Here is a 20,490-nt window from a genome sequence, read left to right as displayed (position 1 = left end):
TAAAGGCTGCATTGCTAGCCTTGCTCTACAAAGGAGACAGTTCTCTGCAGTAGATAGGAGCCAGTCCATAGAGCCAGCCTGCTTGGAGACAGATCTTGGTTCTGGCACTTACTAGTTGTGTCGCTTCACTTCTCTGTATCTTAGTTTCCTCATCTGTGAATGTGGTGAGAATGTCAACCTATGTCAAAGGGTTGTGGTGAGGATTATGACCATGAGCTGAATTTTATGCTATTTGTATGCCATCGATTATCTTCCTAGATGAGCTGAACAAATGGGAACAGTCCTCTAGCATAAGGATTGGCAAACTTTAACTTTTCCTTTTCCTTCCTTCCTCCCTCCCTCCCTCCCTCCCTCCCTTCCTCCTTTCCTTCCTTCCTTTCTTCCTTCCTTCCCTCCCTCCCTCCTTCCCTCCCTTCCCTCCCTCCCTCCTTCTCTCCCTTCCCTCTGCTCCCCTCCCCTTCCCTTCCTCTCTCTTTTTTTCCAGACTGAGTCTCACTTTTTCACCCAGGCTGGAGTGCAGTGACAAAATCACTGCAGCCTTCAACTCCCAGGCTCAAGCAATTCTCCCACCTCAGCATCCTCAGTAGCTGGGGCTACAGGTGCTCACCAGCATGCCTGGCTAATTTTTTTTTTTTTTTTTTTTGAGACAGAGTCTTGCTCTGTTGCCCAGGCTGCAGTGCAGTGGCACAATTTTGGCTCACTGCAATCTCTACCTCCTGGGTTTAAGCAAATCTCCTGCTTCAGCCTCCTGAGTATCTGGGATGACAGGTGCCTGCCACCATGCCCAGCTAATTTTTGTATTTTTAGTAGAGATGAGGTTTTGTGTTGGCCAGGCTGGTCTCAAACTCCTCACCTCAGGTGATCTGCCCGCCTTGGCCTCCCAAAGTGTTGGGATCATAGCCATGAGGCACTGCGCCTGGCCTAATGTTTTTTTTTTTTTTTTTTTTTTTCCAGAGACAAGGTCTCGCTATGTTGCCCAGGCTGGAGTACAGTGGCTATTCACAGACGCGATCCCACTACTGATCAGCATGGGAGTTTTGACCTGCTCTGTTTCTGACCTGGGCCGGTTCACCCCTCCTTAGGCAACCTGGTGTTCCCCCGGTCCTGGGAGGTCACCATATTGATGCTGAACTTAGTACGGACACCCAATCGACATAGCGCACTGCAGCCCAGAACTCCTGGGCTCAAGCGATCCTCCAGCCCCAGCCTCTGGAGTAGCTGGGACTACAGGGACGTGCCACCGCGCCTGGCTTTTGTAGTTTTTTGTAGAGACAGAGTCTCACTTTGTTGCCCAGGCTGGTCTCGAACTCCTGGGCTCAAGTGATTCTCTCACTTCACCCTTCCAAAGTGTTGGGGTTACAGGTGTGAGCCACTGGGCCCAGCTTAAACTTTTTCTACAAAGGGCCAGATAATAAATATTTGAGGCTTTGCAGGCCACATAGTCCCTCCTGTCCCAACAACCCCAAAATGGTGTTGTAGTGAGAAAGTAGCCATAGACAATACATAAACCAATGGCCATGTCTGTTTTCCAATAAAGCTTTTTTTGTTTTTTGAGATGGAGTCTTGCTCTGTTGCCCAGGCTGGAGTGCACTGGCATGATCTTGGTTCAGCGCAACTTCTGCCCCCCAAGTTCAAATAATTTTCCTGCCTCAGCCTCCTGAGTAGCTGGGATTATAGCATGCACCACCATGCCTGACTAAGCTTTGTATTTTTTTTTAATTTTAATTTTTTTTTTTTTTTTTTTTTTTTTGAGACGGAGTTTCGCTCTTGTTACCCAGGCTGGAGTGCAATGGCGCGATCTCGGCTCACCACAACCTCCGCCTCCCAGGTTCAGGCAATTCTCCTGCCCCAGCCTCCTGAGTCGCTGGGATTACAGGCACACGCCACCATGCCCAGCTAATTTTTTGTAGTTTTAGTAGAGACGGGGTTTCACCATGTTGACCAGGATGGTCTCGATCTCTTGACCTCGTGATCCACCCGCCTCGGCCTCCCACAGTGCTGGGATTACAGGCTTGAGCCACCGTGCCCGGCCTTAATTTTAATTTTTAAAGGGGCCATGCTAATCTTCTCTGTATCATTCCAATTTTAGTATATGTGCTGCCAAAGTGAGCACAAGCTTTGTATTTTTAGTAGAGATGGAGTTTCACCATGTTGGCCAGGATGGTCTCGAACTCCTGACCTTAGGTGATCCGCCCACCCCAGCCGTCCAAGGTGCTGGGATTACAGGAGTGAGCCACCACGGCTGGCTGCAACAAAACTTTATTCACAAAAACGGGCAGCAGGCACGTGGGCTGTAGTGTGCCAATCCTTTCTGTATTTCAAATGTTTGGGTGTTCCTCTTATCTCTTAGAATGGTAGATGGCTAGGCCGGGCACGGTGGCCCACGCCTATAATCCTAGCACTTTGGGAGGCTGAGGTGGGTGGATAACCTGAGGTCAGGAGTTCGAAACCAGCCTGGCCAATATGGTGAAACCTCGTCTCTACTAAAAATACAAAAATTAGCAGGGCGCAGTGGTGGGCACCTGTATTCCCAGCTACTCAGGAGGCTGAGGCAGGAGAATCTCTTGAATCTGGGAGGCGAAGGTTGCAGTGAGCTGAGATTACGTCATTGCACTCCAGTCTGAGTGACAGAGTTAAACTCTGTGTCAAAAAAAAAAAAAAAAAAAGGCCGGGCGCGGTGGCTCACGCTTGTAATCCCAGCACTTTGGGAGGCCGAGGCGGGTGGATCACAAGGTCAAGAGATCGAGACCATCCTGGTCAACATGGTGAAACCCCGTCTCTACTAAAAATACAAAAATTAGCTGGGCATGGTGGCGCACGCCTGTAGTCCCAGCTACTCGGGAGGCTGAGGCAGGAGAATTGCTTGAACCCAGGAGGCGGAGGTTGCGGTGAGCAAAGATCGCGCCATTGCACTCCAGCCTGGGTAACAAGAGCGAAACTCCGTCTCAAAAAAAAAAAAACTTAGGGAAAAGAATGGTGGATGCCCTAGATTATTTGGCGTGAGTGGTACACATGCCTATGCTCGGTTTGGACCCTTACAAAAAACTATACTGTCACTTTCTTCAATAAATAAGACATTTTGTTTCCTTAGTACAAGCTAGGAACCACATCTCCACCACTGCGACCCTCCCTAAGCAGATCCTGCTCATATCCCTCCAAGTTGCATTACCCCAAGACTCAGGACTTGCTTCCCATTGAGAGGCTCAAAACAGGATCTCCTCAGTCATACCATTAATACTTCAGAAAACTCTCCGTCCTTGTTGAAGCAATGTAGGGCATCTCAGCCAGGTATGATGGCTCATACCTGTAATCTCAGCACTTTGGGACGTCAAAGTGGGTCGATCACTTGAGCTCAGGAGTTCAAGACTAGCCTGGCCAACATGGTAGAACCCCATCTCTACTAAAAATAGAAAAATTAGCCAGGCATGGTGGCAGGTGCCTGTAATCCCAGCTACTTAAGTAGCTGAGGTGGAAGGATCACTTAAATCTGGGAGGCAGAGGTTGCAGTGAATTTAGATCACACCAGTGCTCTCCAGCCTGGGGGTTAGAGCAAGATTCTGCCTAAAAAAAAACAAAAAAAAAACAAAAAAAAAACATATATATATATATATATATATATATATATGAAGTTTCTAACAGGGACACTAAAACCTGCCCAGAACTCATGATGCACAGTTCACATAAGTTCTAAATCATAGCATGAGACAGCCACTAGTTAGGTAAAGGTCAGACATGGACTATGAGACAGACACTGTCTAGAAAAGGGTAAAAACTACCACCAGTGTGCCAGGGGACCACCATAGAACATACCTTTATCTCAGGAGACACCATCAGCCAAGATGACACCATGGAACAACATCAGTGCCAAGGACATGACCCACATATATACCTACAGAAAGCACTTTCCAAACCAGCTCATGGCTAGAGCAGGATTTATGGCCAACCTTCAGGTAGACATACGGAGACAGCTGCCCCTCAGATACCTGCTCATGCCTCCACTTGGGGGCAGGCTTTGCTGAGACAGGATGTGGACAGCTCCCTGCTCAACAAACCATGACAGTGGCTTGATACAGGCCTGAGCACATTCATCCCTAAACCCATCCACAGTGCATAACCATAACAAGACTGGGGATTCCCCAAGACAGACTTCGGCCACACACAGAGCCCAGTTTAGGACAAGACAGACTGGTCTCAGCTCAGTCTTGGGTCATTATCAGTACACCTGCCAAGGACAGTGTGCCCATAGCAGAGCTGAGACCAAACCTCTTTAGGGCAAGCCCTCCAGAACAGGGCCCAACCTTCTGGGCATGGGTAATGCCAGCACTTCGGGAGGTTGAGGCAGGGGGATGTCTTGAGTTCAAAAGTTTGAGACTGACCTGGGAAACACAACGAGACATCATGTCTACTAAAATTAAAAAATATATATATAGCCAGACATGGTGATATGCACCTGCAGTTTCAGCTACTTGTGGGAGTCAGTGGCTAAAGGAGGAAGATGGCTTGAGCCTGGGAGATCAAGGTTATAATGAGTTATGATGGCGCCACTGAACTCCAGCCTGGGCGATATTGAGACATCTTGTCTCAATAACTAATTTAGAAATTAAAAAAAAAATAAAAGAAATAGAGGGCCCAACCCATGCCACCTCCAGACAGTCCCCCACCCCCAGACCTGGATGCAGGCCCATAGTCCCACTGAGCTACAACTCAGACCCAGGCCCCCTTCACTTCCTCCGCTCTAAGTGGACACGCCCTCCAATGCCACAGAGGGTGACCAGCTGTTCCAGTTTGCCCGGGACTGGCCTGATTTTAAACTGGAAAGTCTGGCTTCTCCGGAAATCCCCCACTACCAGCAAAGCAAGACAGTCGGTCACCCTGAAGCCACGCCTCATCCCTGTGATGAAAAGTGTGTCACCGACTACCGCAGAGAGTGCCCCCCTCTGCGTACAAGGAGGGGCCCGGATCCCCTGCCTGTTCAGAAGCCACCGCTTGACCTGGAATTGTCGGGCCATCACTGCCCGTTCCGCTGCGCCGAGTGCTTCTCCTTACAAGCGGCTGCTGCAGCCTCCCTCTCTTCTGCGGCTGAATTATCCTAACAGAGGAACTCAAGGGCCCTTCATCCCTCTCATGATGGCTAAGTCTGCAGCGACGCCTCTCCGCTGGTTCAACACACACTTACTGAGCCCTTACGGGGAATGAGGAGCGGGGGGATGGGGGCTATCAGAGGCGGCCCTTGCTGCCACATTCTCCGAACAAGCCCCTCCTGCTTCCACAAGGGCTTTTTCCCCAGCGACGTGCAGGCCTGTGTCTCCTCCCCTACCTGTTCACGGGAGCGCAGGAATAATCCCACGTGCAGGTCACCGCTGCTCCCTTAACTTCCAGACACGCAGGCTTCCAGCTCGAGAGGCACCCAGTCTTTTTTTTTTTTTTTTTTTGAGACGGAGTTTCGCTCTTGCTGCCCAGGCTGGAGTGCAATGGCACGATCTCAGCTCACCGCAACCTCTGCCTTCCGGGTTCAAGCGATTCTCCTGCCTCAGCCTCCCGAGTGGGATTACAAGCATGTGCCACCATGCCCAGCTAATTTTTTTTTTTAGTAGAGATGGGGTTTCTCCATTGCTATAAAAATACTGGAGACTGGGTAATTTATAAAGAAATGAGGTTTAATTAGTCCATGGTTCTGCAGGCTGTATAGGAAGCATAGCAGCTTCTGCCTCTGTAGAGGCCTCCGAAAACGTATCATGTTATAAGGCAAAGCAGGAGCAGGCACATCTTACATGGCTGGAGCAGGAGGAAGAAAGAGATGGGGAAGGAGCTACACACTTTTATTTTTTTTTTGAGATGGAGTCTCAGTCTGTCACCAGGCTGGAGTGCAGTGGCACGATCTCGGCTCACTGTAACCTCTGCCTCCAGGGGTTAAAGTGATTCTCATGCCTCAGCCTCTCGAGTAGCTGGGATTACAGGCATGTGCCACCACACCCAGCTAATTCTTGTGTTTTTAGTAGAGACAGGGTTTAACCATGTTGGCCAGGATGGTCTAGATCTCCTGACCTCATAATCTGCCCGACTCAGCCTTCCAAAGTGCTGGGATTATAGGTGTGAGCCACCAAGAATGTCCCCCTGCCTTTTTTTTTGGTGGGGTGGAGGGGGGGGAGCTAGACACTTTTAAACAACCAGATTGCTAGAGAACTCTATCACAAGAACAGCTGAAGGGGGATGGTGCTCAACCATTAGAAACCATCCCCATGATCCAATCACCTACCCCCAGGCCACACCTCCAGGATTGGGGATTGCTTTTCAACACGAGATTTGGGTGTGGACACAGATTCAAACTATATCACCTACCTAAGGGTAAGTTTATGGATTCAGACTACAGCCCATCCTGATACTCATATTGATAGCCTAGTGTGAAACAGCTATCAGTAAAACCAGTTCCTGTATCCATGCCATCATTTCAAAAATCATGGCAGGATACAATTCTAGGTTTATATATAATGAACTGTGAAGGATCTATCTCAGTGCTAACAATCATCTATCTAGTACAGACTGTATCATGGTTAGTGAAGGGGTAGGATGAATATGGGCGTTTGGTTTTTAAGTATTATCTTCTGATTTGTCGAATAGTGGTATGTTTATGTATCATGGTCTATGAAGATCCTGTTTCAAAGCCTGTTGAGTAATGAATTGGAGATATCTATGTGATCACCATTTTTGGGGATGCTGTCTTCATTGTGACTGAACATAGGCAGAGGATTAGGCCTAAATCTGGAGAGGGAGCTGCATGGCCATATTCTTGGAGAGGACTGTCTCATAGTTGCTGAGCAGCAGGATTACTAGCTCAGATGCCAGCAAGTAAATGAACAAATACTGTAGGCTGAGTACCTACACATTTAATTGCAGAGGAATATTAATTACTTTCATAAAGAAATTAGCACTCCCCCATTTTTCCTGAAACACTCACCCCTCATAGAAACACAGGTTCAGAAAACATCTTGTAATATGAGAGAAAAATAAAAAGTATATATATATATGTTATTATTATTTTGAGTAGAGACGGGGTTTCTCCACATTGGCCAGGCTGGTCTTGAACTACTGACCTCAAGCGATCTGCCCACCTCGACCTCCCAAAGTGCTGGAATTACAGGTGTGAACCACTGTGCCTGGCCGATAAATAGTATAAGTACAATGAGAAATGGTTGCTAATCCTGGGGCTGTGTTGGAAACGGAGGTAAAAGCAGCTGCTACTGCGTGCTAGCTGCACAGGAAAGCAGTCTAGTGTTGCCAGATCATCCAGTATTTTGTTTGTTTTAGAGACAGGGTCTCACTCTGCACCCAGGCTGGACTGCAGGGACATGATGATAACTCACTGCAGCCTTTGATCTCTCAGGTGCAACTGATCCTCTTGCCTCACCCCCCTGAGTAGCTGGGACTACAGGCATGTGCCACCATGCCTGAGTAATTTTTTTTTGTTTTTTTGTAGAGCTGAGATCTCTCTATGTTGCCCAGGTTGGTCCCCAACTCCTAACCTCAAGCAATCCTCCTGCCTTGGCCTCTCAACGTGCTAGTATCATAGGCATGACCCATCCTGCCTGGCTGGATCTTCCGGTTTTCAAGAGACACTTAAAAAAACCCAGATTATGTTTTTAAAGATTATATATAAATTTTGAGACAGAGTTTCGCTCTTGTTGCCCAGGCTGGAGTGAAATGGTATGATCTCTGCTCACCACAACCTCTGCCTCCCAGGTTCAAGTGATTCTCGTACCTCAGCCTCCCGAGTAGCTGGGATTACAGGTATGTGCCACCACGCCCAGATATTTTCTTTTTTTTTTTTTTTTTTTGTATTTTTAGTAGAGACGACGTTTCTCCATGTTGGTCAGGCTAGCCTCGAGCTCCCAACCTCAGGTGATCCACCTGTCTCGGCCTCCCAAAGTGCTGGGATTACAAGCATGAGTGACTGCCCCTGCCCCCCTCCACCTTTTTTTTCAAGATAGGGTGTCACTCTGTCTCCTAGGCTGGAGCGCAGTGGCGTGATCACAGCTTACTACAGCCTCTGATTCCTGGGCTCAAGTGATCTTCCCACCTCAGCCTCTCGAGTAGCTGGGACTACAGGTACACACCACCACACCTAATGTTTAAATTTTTTGTAGAGACCAGGTCTCGCTGTATTTCCTAGGCTGATCTTGAACCCCTGGGCTCAAGCAAACCTCCCACTTCTGCCTCCCAAAGCACTGGTGGCATGGGCCACTGTCCCCTACCATAAATATTCTGATTTATTTTTGTTTTTGTTTTTTGAGACAGAGTCTCACTCTGTCGCCCAGGCTGGAATGCAGTGGTGCGATCTCGGCTCACTGCAGCCTCCCCCTCCAGGGTTCAGCGATTCTCCTGCCTCAGTCTCCTGAGTAGCTGGGATTACAAGCCTGCCACCATGCCCAGCTAATTTTTGTATTTTTAGTAGAGATGGGATGTCACCATGTTGGTCAGGCTGGTCTTGAACTCCTGACTTCATGATTCACATGCCTTGGCCTCCCAAAGTGCTGGGTTTACAGGCATGAGTCACTGCACCTTGCCAATATTCTGATTTTTAAGCTTGGTTCAATTCAAAAAGGGGCCATGTGCAGTGACACACTCCTTTAATCCCAGAACTTTGGGAGGTTGAGGCAGAAGGATCATTTGAGCCTGGGGGTTCAAGACCAGCCTGGGCAACATAGCGAGACCCTGTCTCTGCAAAAAATTATTAAGAAAAAAGAAAACATTGTGTATGAAGAAAAGTGTGCAATGTGGATCAAAAATCCATTCAAGGATACCACTTTGCAATTCCTGATATAGATCCTGAGTGGGGTCTGTCTCCTAGTGGACTGTTAGGGGTCTGGACCTTGGCTGATTTGCTAGTATCTGCTCTGAGGATTGTCTGCTTAGTAATTTGGGGAGCATAGGTCTGTACGAGGATCCTCAATGACACCAAGGGTCATTTCCCACCTTACTGGCTCCTATTGTTAAGGACTGTGAACTGTGTGAGGGCTCCTTTGTGTTGGGCCAAGACATGGTATGTGAAGCAATCCTGAACTGAGCAGGGACCACGCATGGTATGATGGGCTGTGCTATGTATCTTGATAGTGATGGTTTGGAAGGGAAAGAAATTCAGTCAGGAAAATGGGGTTACTCAAAATAAGTTTGATGAAATCACTTAAAAATATTGCTGCAAAATGCTGGGCATGGTGGCTCATGCCTGTAATCCCAGCATTTTGGGAGGTGGAGGCAGGTGGATCACCTGAGATTAGGAGTTCGAGACCAGCCTGGCCAACATGGTAAAAACCCATCTCTATTAAAAATGCAAAAATTAGGCCGGGCGCGGTGGCTCACGCCTGTAATCCCAGCACTTTGGGAGGCCGAGGCGGGTGGATCACGAGGTCAAGAGATCGAGACCATCCTGGTCAACACGGTGAAACCCTGTCTCTACTAAAAATACAAAAAATTAGCTGGGCATGGTGGCACGTGCCTGTAATCCCAGCTACTCAGGAGGCTGAGGCAGGAGAATTGCCTGAACCCAGGAGGCGGAGGTTGCGGTGAGCCGAGATCGCGCCATTGCACTCCAGCCTGGGTAACAAAAGCGAAACCCCGTCTAAAAAAAAAAAAAAAAAAAAATGCAAAAATTACCTGGGCATAGTGGTGGGTGCCTGTAGTCCCAGCTACTCTGGAGGCTGAGGTAGGATAATTGCTTGAACCCAGGAGATGGAGGTTGCAGTGAGCCAAGATCATGCCACTGAACTCCATTTCTGGGCGACAGAGACTCCGTCTCAAAAAAAAAAAAAAAAAAAAAGCTTCTCTGGAAGCTTAGGCAGGCTGAAGAGCTGGATTCCCTGGCTAGAAGTGGAGCAGCTGTTATTCTGTGGGTTCAAATTGTGAGTGTTGAGTGTTGCCATTAGATTACAAAACATAGAGTCAAGAGGTGTTATGTAATGAATGGCCTGGGCTGGTGGTGTGTGTGTGTGTGTGTGTGTGTGTGTGTGTACCTATCTGATACATGAAATATTTGAAAGATACTACAAGGGGCCAGTGACTCATGCCTGTAATCCCAGCACTTTGGAAGGTCGAGGTGGGTTGGAACACCTGTCATCAGGAATTCAAGACCAGCATTGCCAACATGGTGAAACCACCCCCCATCTCTACTAAAAATACAAAAATTAGCCAGGTGTGGTGGCAGGCACCTGTAATCCCAGCTACTCAGGAGGCTGAAGTGGGATAACTGCTTGAACCTGGGAGGCAGAGGTTACAGTGGGCTGAGATCTCGACATTGTATTTCAGCCTGGCCACAAGAGCGAGACTATGTCTAAAAAAAAAAAAAATACAAAAATTAGGCCAGTGTGGTGGCGTGTGCCTATAGTCCCAGCTACTTGGGAGGCGGAGGCAGAAGAATGGCTGGAGCCTGGGAGGCAGAGGTTGCAGTGAGCCGAGATCGCATCGTTGCACTCCAGCCTGGGTGACAGAGTAAGACTGTCTCAAAAAAAAAAAAAAAGATACCACAAGGGTCAGAGCATGAACAGGCTTACATGAAGCCATCAACTAGGATACATGAGGTGGTTGATACTAGCATAGCTAAGGGTCTCAGCTCTTAGCCCTCATTTTTCTTTTTCTTTTCTTTTTTTTGAGATGGAGTTTCACTCTTGTTGCTCAGGTCTGAGTGCAATGGCGTGTTCTCGGCTCACTGCAACCTCCACCTCCCGGGTTCAAGCGATTCTCCTCCCTCAGCCTCCTGAGTAGCTAGGATTACAGATGCCCGCCATCATACCCAGCTGATTTTTTTGTATTTTTAAGTAGAGACGTGGTTTCACCATGTTAGGCAGGCTGCTCTTGAACTCCTGACCACAGGTGATCCACCCGCCTCAGCCTCCCAAAGTGCTTGGATTACAGACAACCTCCCAAAGTGCTGGGATTAAAGGTGTGACCCACTGGGCCCTCATTTATCTTACCTAGGTTTTTACTGTTTGGTTTGCTAGTTTTTGTTATTTTTTATTTAATTTTCTTTTTAGAGATGGGGATCTTGCTACATTGCCCAGGCTGGTCTTGAACACCTGGGCTCAGGCTTAAGACACCCTCTGTCCTCGGACTCCCAAAGTGCTGGAATTACAGGCGTGATCCTCTGTGCTAGGTTGGTTTGCTAATTTAAATGACATGCTTTAACTTTCAGCTTTGACCTGTGCTTAATTATTAAGCTTATTCTTCTATATTTCTTCTTTGTTCCCTTTTTTTTTTTTTTTTTTTGAGACGGAGTTTCGCTCTTGTTACCCAGGCTGGAGTGCAATGTCGCGATCTCGGCTCACCGCAACCTCCGGCCTCCTGGGTTCAGGCAATTCTCCTGCCTCAACCTCCTGAGTAGCTGGGATTACAGGCACGCACCACCATGCCCAGCTGATTTTTTGTATTTTTAGTAGAGACGGGGTTTCACCATGTTGACCAGGATGGTCTCGATCTCTTGACCTCGTGATCCACCCGCCTCGGCCTCCCAAAGTGCTGGGATTACAGGCGTGAGCCACCGCGCCCGGCTCTTTGTTCCCATTTTAAAGTGTATTTCTACTTTGTCAGAGAACATTCATCAGCTCGTACTCTTACATTTGTTTTGGTCTTAGATTTATGTAATTGAGCATATTCAATTCTTAAGATCTGTTTTCTCGGCCAAAGTTTTTCAATCATCTTTTAATTGGATGAAACTTGACCCCTAGAAGAATCCTCAGAAAGAATTCTTGCATACAAAATTGCTTGAGTTCTTGAAAGTTTAAAGATGGAATCTTTGGCTCATACTGTTTTTCTTTTTCTTTCTCTGATATGTCTGAGGCTTTTGAAACTTATACTTTTTGGCCGGGCGCGGTGGCTCACGCCTATAATCCCAGCACTTTGGGAGGCCGAGGCGGGTGGATCACGAGGTCAAGAGATCGAGACCATCCTGGTCAACAAGGTGAAACCCCGTCTCTACTAAAAATACAAAAATTAGCTGGGCATGATGGTGCGTGCCTGTAGTCCCAGCTACTTGGGAGGCTGAGGCAGGAGAATTGCTTGAACCCAGGAGGCGGAGGTTGCGGTGAGCCGAGATCATGCCATTGCACTCCGCAACAACAGCGAAACTCCGTCTCAAAAAAAAAAAAAAAAAAAAGAAACTTATACTTTTTAAAAACTTGAGATTCTTTAAGAGGTTTCTTCACTGTTATCTTACTTCCTATAATTCTGTCAAGTAGTTTGATGCCAACAGATTTTCTTTTCCTGTAGGTCACTTGAGTTTTTTTGTTTGTTTATTTTGCTTAGAGAGTCAAAGGATTCTTTTTTTTCAGGTAATTCATGTGGGTTGCATTCGAGGAATTTTTTTTTTTTTTCTGATCACTAATGTCTATTTTACTGGGCTATGCCTCAGAGTTGATTGTCAGTGTTCTCAAGTACACAGCAGGATCTTTAAACGTTAGAAGTGGATGTTGCTTTATTTCTAGAAAGTTTTGTTTAAGTTATGATTTTAAATATTATAATAGTTCTGTTCTTCTGTTCCTTTTTTTTTTTTTTTTTTTGAGACAGAGTCTCAATCCATCACCCAGGCTGGGGTGCAGTGGTGTTATCTTGGCTCACTGCAACCTCTGCCTCCTGGGTTCAAGCAATTCTCCTGTGTCTGCCTCCTGAATAGCTGGGACTACAGGCATCTACCACCACACCTCGCTAATTTTTGTATTTTTAGTAGAGATGGGGTTTCATGTTGGCCAGGCTGATCTTGAACTCCTGACCTCAGGTGATCCACCTGCTTCAGGTTCTCAAAGTTCTGGGATTACAGGTGTGAGCCACTGCACCTGGCCAATTTTTGTATTTTTGGTAGGGATGAATATTTTTTGTATTTTTGTATTTCACCATTTGGCCAGGCTGACCTGGAACTCCTGATCTCAAGTGATCCACCCGCCTCGCCCTCCCAAACTGCTGGGATTACAGGTGTGAGCCAGCCTTTATTTATTTATTTTTTTTAAAGAACTTCAAGATATCCTGTCAGTTTGCTCTTTGCCCCTTTAATTTGCTTTGGTTGTCTTGGTTCTTTTTTATTCAAATTCTTTCTTTCCTTTTACAGCATTTTTCAATGATACCAATTCTCCCTTGGGCACCTTGTAATTTAGTTTTCTCTTCTAAGATGATTTTGTCATTTTCTTCAATTTCTTTCCTGAGTTCAGTCAGCTCGACACATGCTCCTATTGTTTTTTTCTACTGTGATTTTTTTTTTTTTTTTTTTTGAGACAGAGTCTTGCTGTGTCGCTCAGGCTGGAGTGCAGTGTCGCAATCGTGGCTCACTGCAGCCTCCACTTTCCAGGCTCAAGTGATTCTCGTGCCTCAGCCTCCCGAGTAGCTGGGATTACAGGCACAAGCCACCACACCCAGCTAATTTTTTTATTTCTAGTGGAGACAGGGTTTCACCATGTTGGCCAGCTGGTCTCAAACTCCTGGGCTCAAACAATCCACCCACCTTGGCCTCCCAAAGTGCTAGGATTAGAGGTGTGAGCCACTGTGCCCAGCCTTAAATTTTTGATTCACAGTAGTCTTTCATATCTGCAATTGCATGTTTAATTATATTTAATTCATGCTTTTCTCTGCTTTGCTATTCTTTTTTCTTTTTGGATGGTATTTCTTTTCTTTTCTTTTTCTTTTTTATTTTTTTCTTATTTCCATACATCCTCTGAAAACGGAGGGTATTTATTTTCATCAGCTGAAAAGTTTTGGTTCCTGCTTTTTTCCCTCCTTATGGTAACTCTGTGAAGATAATCATTTTTTAATTATTGTAAATTATCCTGGATTTTCCTGATTCACTATTAACATTCTGATTAATTCTATACGAAGAAAAGGATTCAGATGCCTTATTGGTTTATTGGCTCAAGAGCACCCTCTTCTGTTGATACAATAAAGTATAGTTTCTTTTTTTTTTAATTTTTTCTTTTTTTTTTTTAACCATTCGATTCTCTCAGCTTATATAAAATTTTTTTTTTTTTTTTTTTTTTTGAGACGGAGTTTCGCTCTTGTTACCCAGGCTGGAGTGCAGTGGCGCGATCTCGGCTCACCGCAACCTCCGCCTCCTGGGTTCAGGCAATTCTCCTGCCTCAGCCTCCCGAGTAGCTGGGATTACAGGCACGCGCCACCATGCCCAGCTAATTTTTTGTATTTTTAGTAGAGACGGGGTTTCACCGTGTTGACCAGGATGGTCTCGATCTCTTGACCTCGTGATCCACCCGCCTCGGCCCCCCAAAGTGCTGGGATTACAGGCGTGAGCCACCGTGCCCGGCCCAGTTGCTACTTCTTTGTGTCTTGTCTTCACAAGACAATTGCCTCTTGTACCATGCAATTTTTAGGCTCCTTTTTTTTTTTTTTTTTTAACACATCTTTCTTTCTTTCTTTTTCTTTTTCTTTTTTTTTTTTTGAGATGGAGTCTTGTTCTGTCACTCAGGTTGGAGTACAGTGGTGTGATCTTGGCTCACTGTAACCTCCGCCTTCTGAGTTCAAGAGATTTTCTTGCCTCAGCCTCCTGAGTGGCTGGGATTACAGGTGCCTGCCACCATGCCGAACTAATTTTTGTATTTTTAGTAGAGACAGGGTTTCACCATGTTGACCAGGCTGGGCTTGAACCCCTGACCTCAGGTGATCCACCTGCTTCGGCCTCCCAAAGTGCTAAGATTACAGTTGTGAGCCACCGCACTCGACCAACACATCTTTCAAATGACACCTTTCCTTTTGATGTTTAGTGCTCTGATACATCAGGTCTCAAACTTGTTCTTAGTTTCAATTAGGGTGGGACTTTCTCCTTCAGAGCATGAACCCTATGTGGTATTATGTTTTACTACTTCCAGTACCCTGCAGAGGTCTCTTCTGTCTTCACAATTCCTGCCTCACATTTCAAATAAATGGAACTATATAGCATGTGGTCTTTTGTGACAAATTCTTTCACTTAGCATAATTTCTTTGAGATTCATCGATGTTGTAGCACATATCAGTACTTCATTCCTTTTTATGGGCAAATAATATTCTATTTAATGGAATAAATGTGGTGTATTTATACCAAATATTCCATTTAATAAATGGAATATTTAATAAGTGGAATATTAAATGGAAATGTTTAATATTCCACTTATTAAATATTCCATTTATTAAATGGAATATTTGGTATAAATACACCACATTTTGTTTATTCATTCATTAGTAGATGGGCATGTAGATTTGTTTCCATTTTTTCCCAAAATAGTTGGATTATTTCATATTCTCACCAACAATGTATAAGGGTTCCCATTTCTCCACATTCTCAGCAACATTTGTTACTGTCTTTTTTGGGGGAAGAAAATCGTTTTATTCTAATTAATATACAAACAAACAAAAAAGCACAGCAGCTGGTTTAAGGAGGCCACACAAACATTTGCCAAGTCCCCAACTCGATATCATCTTTTAAAAAAATTTTTTTTTTAAATAAAAAAAAGAATTTTTTTTTAATATAAATGGGGTTTTACCATGTTGGCCAGGCTTATCTTGAACTCCTGACCACAGGCAATCCACCCACCTCAACTTCCCAAAGTGCTGGGATTACAGGTGTGAACCACCATGCCCAGCCTTCAATACCATCTTAATGAAATTCTACCAAGTAGGAACACCCTCTTCCACTGCATTCTGAAGCAAGAATGACAGAGGATTGGTTTAAGTGATGGTTTTACACTTTTAACCTTCACTATCAATTATATTGTTAGGCTAAATTAACTTAGTCTTGAGAGCCAATTTTCCATTTCTTCGGTTTGAACTCCTTGATTAGATAAATCCATTTGCAAGTCTGCACTGTTTCAGCACCTCATGGAAACCGTCACAGAACTTGATGTCTCCCTGATTCTGGGCACATTCCAAAAACCATTTTATTTCATGCAAGCCAGGCTACTGCTGCTGTGCCGGCTGAGTTCCCTGGGGCTCCTGGTAAGTGATGTCAGCCCCTGTAGGCTCAGCATTGTTTACTCCACTGAAGCCCCCATTGATGGCATGACCCAGTGTGTGCCCCATAGCAGAGCCCACAGCCATGCCAGCTGCAGAGATTGTCACCTGGGCCATCAGACCTGGCTGCCGAGGAGGGCAGCAGCAGGAGAGCCAACTGCAGAGGGTGGAGCTGCTGCTGGTGGCTGAGGTGCTGGTGCTGGCCTGGGTGTAGCTCTTATTTGAGGTGCTAAACTGGCCAGAAAGGCCACATGGGAGGTGCAGCTTCGACTTCCACGTGGCATTGCAAATGTGCAGCAGCTCAGCCTCGAGACTTGTGAAATTGTATCTTTTTTTTTTTTTTTTTTAGATGGAGTTCTGCTCTTGTTGCCCAGGCTGGAGTGCAATGGCACGATCTTGGCTCACTGCAACCTCCATCTCCCAGGTTCAAGCAATTCTCCTGCCTCAGTCTCTCAAGTAGCTAGGATTACAGGTATGCGCCACCACGCTCAGTTAATTTTGTATTTTTAGTAGAGATAGGGTTTCTCCCATGTTGGTGAGGCTGGTCGCAAACTTCTGACCTCAGGTGATCCACCTGCCTCAGCCTCCCAAAGTGCTGGGATTACAGGCATGAGCCTCCGTGCCTGGCCGTGAAACTCTATCTTTTAAAAATTATGGCCATTCTTCTGCATGTAAAGTGATATCTCATGGTTTTGGTTTGCATTTCTTTAGCGATTAGTGATGTTGAACATCTTTATTTTATTTATTTTTGAGACGGAGTTTTGCTCTGTCACCCAGGCTGGAGTGCAATTGTGCAATCTTTGCTCACTGCAACCTCTGCCTCCCAGGTTCAAGAGATTCTCCTGCTTTGTCCTCCCAAGTAGCTGGGATTGCAGGCACCCACCACCATCCCTGGCTAATTTTTATAGTTCTTAGTAGAGACAGGGTTTCGCCATGTTAGCCAGGCTGGTCTTGAACTCCTGACCTCAGGTGATCCGCCCTCCTTGGCCTCCCAAAGTACTGGGATTACAGGCGTGAGCTACTGTGCCTGGCCTTATTTTTTGTTTTTATATAGAGATAGGGTCTCACTATGTTGCCCAGGCTGATCATGAACTCCACGGCTCAAGAGATCCTCCCACCTTGGCAGTCCAAAGTGCTGGGATTACAGGTGTGAGCCACCACACCTGGCCTTGAACATCTTTAAATGTCTTTATCGGCCATTCGTATGTCTTCTTTGAAGAAATGTCTACTTAAGTCTTTTGCCCCCTCCCCACGTTTTTTTGAGTTGGAGTCTTGCTATGTCTCCCAGGATGGAGTGCAATGGTGCAATCTCGGCTCCCTACAACCGCTGCCTCCCAAGTTCAAGCAATTCTCCTGCCTCAGCCTCCCAAGTAGCTGGGATTACAGTCGCCCACACCCGGCTAATTTTTGTATTTTTAGTAGCGATGGGGTTTCACCATGTTGGCCAGGCTGGTCTCTTTGGCCAGGCTAGTCTCGAACTCCTGACCTCGTGATCCTCCCGCCCTGGCCTCCCAAAGTGTTGGGATTACAGGTGTGAGCCACTGCGACTGGCCTTTTTGCCCTCTTTTAAAAATTGGGCTATTAAAAAAAAATTGTTGAATGTTAAGATCAAACATTCTGGATACAAGTCCCTTGTTAGATATATGGTTTGCAAATATATTCTCCCATGCCGTAGGTTGTCTTTCTGCTTTCTTGACGGTGACTTATGTTGCTTAAAAATTTTAAATTTTGGCCGGGCGCGGTGGCTCAAGCCTGTAATCCCAGCACTTTGGGAGGCCGAGGCGGGTGGATCACGAGGTCAAGAGATAGAGACCATCCTGGTCAACATGGTGAAACCCCGTCTCTACTAAAAATACAAAAAATTAGCTGGGCATGGTGGCGCGTGCCTGTAATCCCAGCTACTCAGGAGGTTGAGGCAGGAGAATTGCCTGAACCCAGGAGGCAGAGGTTGCGGTGAGCCGAGATCGCGCCATTGCACTCCAGCCTGGGTAACATGAGTGAACCTCCGTTTAAAAAAAAAAAAAAAAAAAAAAAAAATTTTAAATTTTGATAAAGCCCAATTTATCTATTTTTTTCTTTTGTCACTTGTGTTTTTGATGCTGTATCTAAGAAACCATTGCTTATCCCACGATAACAAAGATTTACTTCTATAATACTTCTACAATTTATTTATTTTTTCTTTTTTCAGAAGCAGGTAGCTTCATAAACTTATGTTTGAATGCTAATTTTGTATGCAGCAATTTGCTAAACACTCTAATTAATTATAATAATTTACTGTACTTTTTTTTCTTCTTTTTTTTTTGAGATGGAGTTTTGCTCTTGTTGCCCAGGCTAGAGTGCACTGGCAAAATATCAGCTCACTGCAATCTTTGCCTCTTGGGTTCAAGCAATTCTCCTGTCTCAGCCTCCCAAGTAGCTGGGATAACAGGCACCCACCACCACCCCTGGCTAATTTTTTTGTATTTAGTACAGAAGGAGTTTCACCATGTTGGTCAGGCTGGTCTTGAACTCCTGACCTCAAGTGATTTGCCCACCTCTGCCTCCCAAAGTGCTGGGATCATAGGCATGAACCACCTCCCACAGCCCTAATCTTTAATTTTTTTATCTTTAATTTTTTTTTTTTTACTTCTAATTGCTGCTTTCTGTTCAGTAAAATATTAAATAGAAATAGTGATAATGGATACCATTGTCTCATTCCTGATAAATAAGGGAAGGCTTTCAAAATTTATTCTTTAAGTTTGATGCTTGCTTTAGGTTTCTTTTAAGATTAAGTAAATTCCATTTTTGCTATTTTATAAGATTAAATAAATTCTACTTTATTACTACTCACAGTTATAATTTTTTGAGACAGAGTCTTGCCCTGTTGCCCAGGCTGGAGTGCAGTGGTACAAACAGGCTCATTGCAGCCTCGACCTCCTCCTGGGCTCAAGTGATCCACCTCCCATCTCTCACCTCAGCCTACCAGGTAGGTGGGACCACAGGCATGTACCACCATACCTGGCTAATTTATATATTTTTAGTAGACATGGGGTTTTGTGGGTCAAGATGGCCAGGGGGACACCTATGTTAATTCTAGCTAAATAATTGTAAGCTTGCTTGGCTCAGAGTACACTGAGGTTTGTACACTGAACTTAAACTATATTATTGGTGCAGTTAATTAGAAATCAAGCGGCAACAGGAGGCCTAAGGTAAAGACCACCCGAGAGCGCAGTCACACCGGGGAATGCCTCGGGGTGGTTGCAGAGCAGGCACTACTGCTCTGGTCACATGAATGCCTTCTCAACATGGAGACTCCATGAGGGCCTCGTAAAGAGGGCTTGTGCAAAGACCTCTGAGATGGGAGGCGACCTCTGCTCACACGATCCAGGAGGGTCTTTGCAGATGGGAGCTGGCAAGGAGGAGAAAAGCCTTGCAGGGCAGAGATCACGGAACGCCTCAGACTCTGCCTAGGTTCTCAGAATATGGAGTGATTTTTTTTTTTTTTTAGGTACTTTACTGCAAAAACCGGAAAGCCTGCTAGACAAATTCTAAAAGAGCTGTAACACTTATGGAGTGATTTTAATTGCTCTCTGTCCACAATGCTTGGGAGATAAAAGCCCCTTGATGCATTGGGTGTGGTGAGACCCCCAGGTTCCTCATCCGCTATACTTCTGATGCAGCCGCACCCTAACGACAATCGGTGATAAACTCAGAGCACTAGTTTAGCATGTCTTAGAAGGATCTCAAGTGCTCTCCGCCCGGCTATCTTACCTACCCCTTCACCCTCCCCTTCCACACCCATAAAATCAACGGTATTATGCACAGAATCAAAGTGTTTGGAGCCCAGACCTCGGGGCAGCGCGTTTCTCATGCTCGCATTGGTCCCCTGGACTCATGTTGTAAATTCTACTCTTGTGTCTCTGTCACCCAGGCTGGATGGAGTGCAGTGGCGCGACCTCGGCTCACTGCAACCGCCGCCTCCCGGGTTCAAGCGATTCTCCTGCCTCAGCCTCCTGAGTAGCTGGGATTACAGGCGTGCGCCACCACGCCCAGCTAATTTTTGTATTTTTAGTAGAGATGGGGTTTCACCATGTTGTTCAGGCTGATCTTGAACTCCTGACCTCGTGATCTGCCCACCTTGGCCTCCCAAAGTGCTGGGATTACAGGGGTAAGACACTGCACCCTGCCAGGGATAGCTTTTAACCTTAAGGTGTTTGACCTTTCCAAAGAGGTATGTGAGAAGCTGAGCTGCTCATTGATTGGTTTATGGGGCTGGGGGCAAAAGGTGGAATCTAAGGTGAACTGTTCCCTGCTTTGGGTTTGGAAAATAGATAGCTACACCCCAGGGGTAAGGATGAACTAGAAGTAAATTAGCCTTCATGAACTCTATAGATCAGATTTATCATTTGAATGGCCCACAAATTATCAAGGTTGAAACTTGGAATAAGGTAATCCCTTACTCTTCCCATACTATTAGTGCCCCAGGCACTTGGCAAGGAACAAAAATATCCTTTCTGGGAAAATATAGTATTATTCCAAATCTCAAAT

At 45.8% G+C, this 20,490-nt stretch overlaps 1 non-coding gene and 2 pseudogenes across 1 annotated transcript; all 3 read right to left on the bottom strand.

The window, feature by feature from the left end:
• Positions 1 to 2,049: 2,049 nt before the first annotated feature.
• LOC116536652 lies at positions 2,050 to 2,113 on the bottom strand (annotated as a pseudogene).
• Positions 2,114 to 15,742: 13,629 nt separating this feature from the next.
• Positions 15,743 to 16,247, bottom strand: LOC116536570 (annotated as a pseudogene).
• Positions 16,248 to 19,446: 3,199 nt separating this feature from the next.
• LOC116536654 lies at positions 19,447 to 19,510 on the bottom strand. The gene has a single exon (XR_004262747.1). It is a non-coding gene; the product is annotated as a U7 small nuclear RNA (small nuclear RNA).
• Between the last annotated feature and the right edge of the window lie 980 nt (positions 19,511 to 20,490).

The sequence above is a fragment of the Sapajus apella genome, unplaced genomic scaffold, assembly GCF_009761245.1.
Source record: "Sapajus apella isolate SASKATOON/1434 unplaced genomic scaffold, GSC_monkey_1.0 scaffold102, whole genome shotgun sequence".
NCBI classification, from domain to species: domain Eukaryota; kingdom Metazoa; phylum Chordata; class Mammalia; order Primates; family Cebidae; genus Sapajus; species Sapajus apella.
This window is presented reverse-complemented; position numbering and strand designations above follow the sequence as displayed.